We start from the raw sequence: 6,411 nt of genomic DNA on the forward strand, positions 1-6,411 counted from the left end.
AGGAAGAGATTGAGGCCGAATAATCTGTAATATACACACTGTGTGCAGTCAGCAAATTAAGAAGGAGCTCAGGGTACTTGAGGAGCTGAGATGTAAAGCTGTCTCTCTGAATGGGTATTATGTCCTATCGAAGTCCATTGTTTCATGGAACCAGACCTAACAATGTCCCATTGTGGCAGATGCAAGGACGAGTTGGTCAAATCCTAGTTTCTCAGGTCTCTCTCCTCATTTTCAGTCTCCAGGACTGTTCCCTGAAGAGGGTCCTCCTGTCACTGTCTGGGCTGCCACCCTGCTGGTCATGTAAGTAAGGATGGTTTTATAGACTCCTTGATCTGGTTTGGGGACACTAAAAATCTCCTGTCCTTACTTTGATTTTTATTAAGCATGAAAACCATAGCACTCATTTCTGGAGAGATGACCCAGAAAAGAACAATCTCTGAATCTGAGTATCTGCAAAGCCAAATTGGAAATATGAGGATACTCCACACAGATGGAAGAGTCTCTTAAGGGTTTTGTGCAGATGGGTGGATGGTTAGATAATTTCATGTTAAAGGGAATTTAAAGATCAACTTCAATTGCAAGAGACTGATTTGTCTTCCCTAGCTTGGAGTGGGCATTTTTAAATCCCTGGACTAAAACAACCAAAACAATAACTGAGTGCCACCAGGTGTTCTAGGTGCACATGGATATCTGGGTCATAAGGCATCTCTGTGTTGCCACCATTTGTGCAAGGATTAGACAACCAGCCAACTGGAAATGGTGAATAAAGAGGCATCTGGATGATGGAAATTTGCTTAGAAATCACCTACTTCACACAGTACTCTCTCCCTAGATGGAGCAAGTGAGTTCTCTACTGGAGGTTTCAGGTTGTTTGTTGATGGTTTCTACGGAGCAGCAGGGAAATGAAAAGCCAGCTGTTTCCAAGAAAGCGGAATGTTGGGGTTACCCATAGGTTCTGTGATCTTTACCTTTTCCTTCCTCTCTGGGTCATAGGATCTTGATACGGATTGACCTTGGTCCTAATGTCCCATGAAAAGAATGCCTGCCAGACACGATGGGGGTCTTGGGTCTTAGACTGGCTCCTTTGAGAAGGAAGAGTTGCAGAGTCTACAATGCACGGCTTTGCCTGGTTGGGGAGCCCATGAGGTGCAACTGGAAGAATAGCATTCCTGCCCTGACTCCTGTGTTTCATGGGGGAACCTCCGGAAGGCTACTCCAACTTCTGTTGTTTATCTTCTTCCTCCATCTGCAAAAGAGGCCAACGACTGTGCTATCTCCCTGGGATATTGTTAAGGAACCAGGAGAAGTGATGTAGGTGAAAAGTGCTTTATAAAAGTAAGTCATCTGGATTTTGTGTTTACAAATACTCAGGGAAGGATGGTACTTGAGCTTGTGCCCCCGGCATAGGCCTTGCAGGACCAATGGTAACAGGTGTACTTCTTCTGAACACCCCTCACCACCTTTTTACAAGGACTAGCTGGGATGGGCTTTCCATATTCATAGCCTCTGCATTTCTTTCTTTCCTCACTGCGGGTGGAAGTGTCAGGTGAGAGAGCTTAGGCCCAGCAAGGAGCCCATTAAATCTAAGCTCTGGGGTAAAAGGTGGAAATAGGGTTAAGGGAGGTAAAGTATCTATTGGGCAAAATCCCACAATAAACACTTCTCCTGTTGAGACCATTCCATCAAACCTAATTTGGGAGGAATAAGGCTAAGGTGACATCTTCTAAATTGTGTTACATCTTCTTAAAGCCAGTGCTTTCTTTGGCATTCCATATACTAAAATTGGAACCAAAGCAGAGATTAGCATGGTCCCTGCCCAGGGATGACACACAGATTCATGAAGCAGTCCATATTTTTATGATATCCAAATATTTCAGTGGCTTAAGTAGAACTTAAAAAGTATAGCTAGTCTACACAACTGGCTTCAAATAAATGTGTTTATTTATCCATCAAAAAAAATATCTTAAAGCCAAGTACCTGCTTTTTTATGCATTCAGCTATGTGGTTGATTTTAAAGATTCATTAGAATTAAGATTCAGTAAATCTTTAGATCTATAATCAACCTCCTGATTCATTAAAGTCTTATTCTCATTTCTAACTGATGGTAAAAGAGTAGAAATGTGTATGCTATTTCTGACATTCATGACCAAATGTCACATGACAAATGTCACATTCCCCATGACATACATACATACATATATATATATATACATATATATATATATCAGAAAAATATGAAGTCATAATTTTTCCATGTGACCCCAATCCAAGCTCTGTTTTATCATTTGTGAAATAAAGAGTTTGGATAAGGTAATCTCTTCCTGTTCAAACAGGGAGTAAACCATATCCTTCAACAATAGGGCTCCTCTCCACTGCATTTGCTCCCACTTTCATCTTCCTCCCCTCCAGGGTTTTAGTTAATAGTCAACCCATCTTCCTGGGATCTCATGGATCCCTCTGATCTACCTCACCTGACTTTCCAATATTGACCAGCAGGAAAACTCAAGGTTTCTCTGAACAGGTTTATTAGCTCAGGTCAGCAAACATGAGAGAAGTGAGTCTTAAAAGGTAAACTCTGTGCTAGGCTCTGGGAATACAAAATAAATGACTGCCTGTCTTTCAGTCTAGCAGACGAGAGAGTCGGAGAAAGAGAATTTTAATATCATGAAGTCAGTGATCAGCAAGGCAGGTGCTATGGATAGAAGCAAATGGAGGGGCACTGGAGAACCTGTAGCCTATGAATCCCTAAATGAGCCCAGAACCCTGTTGGAAGGGCTTCATGTTAAAGTGAAGCTAGTTTACACTGAATGGAATATATTGCAAAGTGCTGGAACTTTTTTTTTTTTTTTGAGCTGCTTTCTAAACATTCTAATATAATACAATCAGATTCATTCTGTGGGAAGTGAGAGACCAGCGGGGGCCCCTGAGATCCAGGTCTCCAGCAATCTTCACACAATAGGACTAATTAAACCTTCTCTTCAAACAATGTCTTGGCAATCACTTTATCGGATGTAATTACATTTTCTAATCTTACAGTGACTTCCTGGCAGGTACTGAGGGAATCGGGTTAAGCATCTTCTCAAAGCTTATCTGGTTAGGTTCTATCCAGTTGAAGGCTGCAAGTCTCAGCTTTATTAAGCATTGTCCTGGCTCTACAGGTGGTGTTACAACAAAGCAATTCCCTAATCAGGGACAGATGAACTATGTCCATCTCAGCAACGTCATCACTCTTTGCTGAAATTCAGACTGAGTGTGCCTGATTAGTTCATTGTGATCACTGTTTCTTGTGATTGCTGTGAGCCCTGTTCACCTGGCAGGTGGTTTGATTATATATGATGGTCAGACCCAAAGAGTTCCCATGCTAGGAAGCTGCAGTGTGATGATGTGCTTCAACAAAAATGAAGAGCATTACAACCTAGCCTGGTCTGACAATGTGTTCAAAACCCAGAGATGAATCAGTGACCCAGTGTGGCAATATGCCTGGTCATCATCCAACACTGCCTGCTGTGAGTTAAAGAAGAAAAAAAAAAAACTTGAGAGCAAGGAACATACTGGTATATACAGTATTAATCCCAAATATCTTAAAGTTACTCAATTCCCTCTCTCGATGAATTCCTTCCTTTTTTATGAAGATGTTTTAGATGTTATCCATATCTGATCATGCTGTTTTCTTAGCATCAACTAAATTACAAGGGATTTTCCCCTCTCAATAAACAACAAAGGGATATCACCATCCACCATACTTTAAGCTTCTCTTCTCAAGTAAAAATCTTGAATGCCTGTTTGGTAAATTTGTGTAAACTTGCAAGTCCATTCATTTGAAATAACTATGCAATACTCTCATTTCTAATTAATGAGTTGTTATCCTTATACCATGTAGTCATTGTTATCATCTTTACCTGCAAGTTACACCCAAGCCCTACAGTTAGATACTTGTTAAGATGAGAAATACCAAATACTCTTAAGAAAAAGTTAAATTCAATTTTTGTTATAAAGTTGGCTTTTAAAAAAGGATAGAGCCAGGGGCAATGAGGCATACCTATAATCCCAGCAACTAAGGAGGCTGAAGTAGGAGGATCACAAATTCAAAGTCAGCCTCAGCAACTTAGCAAAGTCCTAAACAACTTAATGAGACCCTGTCTCAAAATAAAAAAATTAAAATGGGCTGGGGAGGTGGCTCGGTGGTTAAGCTACCCCTGCATTCAATCCCAGGTACCAAAGGGGGAAAAAATGCCAGAGATTTCTGATATCCATCTAATTCCAGGCACTATAGGATAATAAAGGGTGACCTGGTATAAATTAGAACCTACTTTGATAAAAACAGGGAAGTTGTGCCCAAAGCACAACTCGTGGACAAAATGCACGACTTGACCTTGGGGAAACATGGTAGGCAGGAAGCTAATCACAGCTCTGCCACTAAACCAGCTCAGTGGCCTATAGCCACTGGCTTCTGTTGTCACTCCTAGACCTAAAACACATGTCATGAGCGTCATGTTGGTCAAACACATTGGGATACAGAAATTTGGACTTGGGCAGGGGTCCTTTCTTTCTCGTGCATCTTATTTATGGGAACCATTTAGTTTAATCTCTTTAAAGAAAACAGAAGTACTAGCATGAAGATGAAGACTCTGCCAGAAAAAAATATATATATATCCTAAGCACTTTTTTTGTAAGTTAATATTTAATAAGTGTTTACTAAGCTCCAGGTAAGTGCTTCACTAGGAGTCACTCAGTTAAATCTCCCACCAACCTCACATCTATTTCTACGATGAGGAAACTAGAGTACAAAAAGGTTAGGAATGTGCTCAGGGTCACTCACCACTAAACAATGGAGTTGGGACTTCAATGAATCCAGACTTTGTGCTCTTTAAATTACTCATGGCATCTGCAAGTCACAGCAATTTGAATTGCAACCTGTATTGTAAGTACTGGGGATTGCACATAACGGTGTACAATACAGGGTTGGGACTAGGGCTGAGCTAAACTTCTCCTTTACTTGTATGAACTTAGGTTTTTGTGTATATGCCCTTTAGAGTCCTCTAAGGTAACATCTGTAAGTTCTTTATGAATCAGAAGATGAAAATGTCAAGATGCTTGCAGAAAAAGAAGAGTATCATATACAATCAGAGGGGCTGGGGCTGTAGCTCAGTAACACAATGCTTGCCTAGTAGGTGTGAGGCACTGGGTTCGATCCTCAGCACCACACAAAAATAAACAAATAAAATAAAGGCATGCTGTCCATCTACAACTACGAAATAAATTTTAAAATGTATATATACAATCAGAGAATTGAAGGAAATGATAAGTGTCATACTGATGCTTTTTTTTACTATTTATTTTTTAGTTTTCAGCGGACACAACATCTTTGTTTGTATGTGGTGCTGAGGATCGAACCCGGGCCACAGACATGCCAGGCAAGTGCGCTACCGCGCGAGCCACATCCCCAGCCCCATACTGATGCTTTTACTGATCATCTATCTCTCTCCTTTAGCTCCATAAATAGAAGTGATCAAAGTCCATTTTTATTCCCATCTTTGGAGAGGGATCATCGCGATGGGCACAGTTTTTGAAAATGTCTTAATACCTCTTCCATTCCCCCCTTGCCTCTGCCCTATAAAGCAATCAGACCTAGCAGTATGAGAACCCACCCCCCTCTATAATACATAGATGTAGGTAAATGTTGAAGTAAGCAAGCAAGCCATGCCAAGAACTTATAAAGGACACAGAGGCTCACTAAGGGAATGGCCTCAGGCTCCTCAGAGCACCTCATTTCCAATCTTCCTTTGTGTTAGAGAACTCGATCTAGAATCACAGCCAACCAGAATTATAAGACAAAGCCCATTTTCCATGGGAGAGGGCCTTACTTTCCCTTCTCCAGGTAACACCCTTCCTCTCAGATTCTTACAAATGATGATTTACTGGCCCTCGAAGTGTGGAATCTCCCTCAAACCTTCCTTTGGCCCGCCCTGCCTCATAGGGAACACTGACTCTTGAGTAGCCTCCTTTTATGAGTAAGTTGTGGATAGGTAGCCAAAAGCAGTAGTCAGGAAAGAACACCCAGGCAGAGAGAGCAGCCCCGGCGCAAGCAGACCTGAGAGAACCCACACAGGTTGGGCCACAGAGAGTAGTTCACAAACCTAAGCAGAGGTTCTCCAACCTGGCTGCACATTAAAATGATCTGGGGACTTAGAGAAATTCCCATGCTCCCATTGTACCCCAGGTTAATAAAATCAGGAACCTCTGGGATTGGGATGCCACCATCCATGATCCCAAATGCAGCCACATTTGAGAACCGGTGACCTCGTGTGCAGTGAGTGAGCATAAAACAAAGAAGCTGAGAGGTAAGCATCATCATGTCTGGTAAGGGGAAGGTAGGGCTTTAAGGAATTTTCTGTTTTTTTCATCATGGGA

The 6,411-nt window shown here is 41.6% G+C and overlaps 1 non-coding gene across 1 annotated transcript; it reads left to right on the forward strand.

Moving 5' to 3' along the window:
- Positions 1–1,754: 1,754 nt before the first annotated feature.
- Positions 1,755–1,857, forward strand: LOC120883784 (U6 spliceosomal RNA). Its single transcript, XR_005725983.1, has one exon. It is a non-coding gene; the product is annotated as a U6 spliceosomal RNA (small nuclear RNA).
- The last annotated feature ends 4,554 nt before the right edge of the window (positions 1,858–6,411 follow it).

Source organism: Ictidomys tridecemlineatus, chromosome 7 (assembly GCF_052094955.1).
Source record: "Ictidomys tridecemlineatus isolate mIctTri1 chromosome 7, mIctTri1.hap1, whole genome shotgun sequence".
NCBI lineage: Eukaryota > Metazoa > Chordata > Mammalia > Rodentia > Sciuridae > Ictidomys > Ictidomys tridecemlineatus.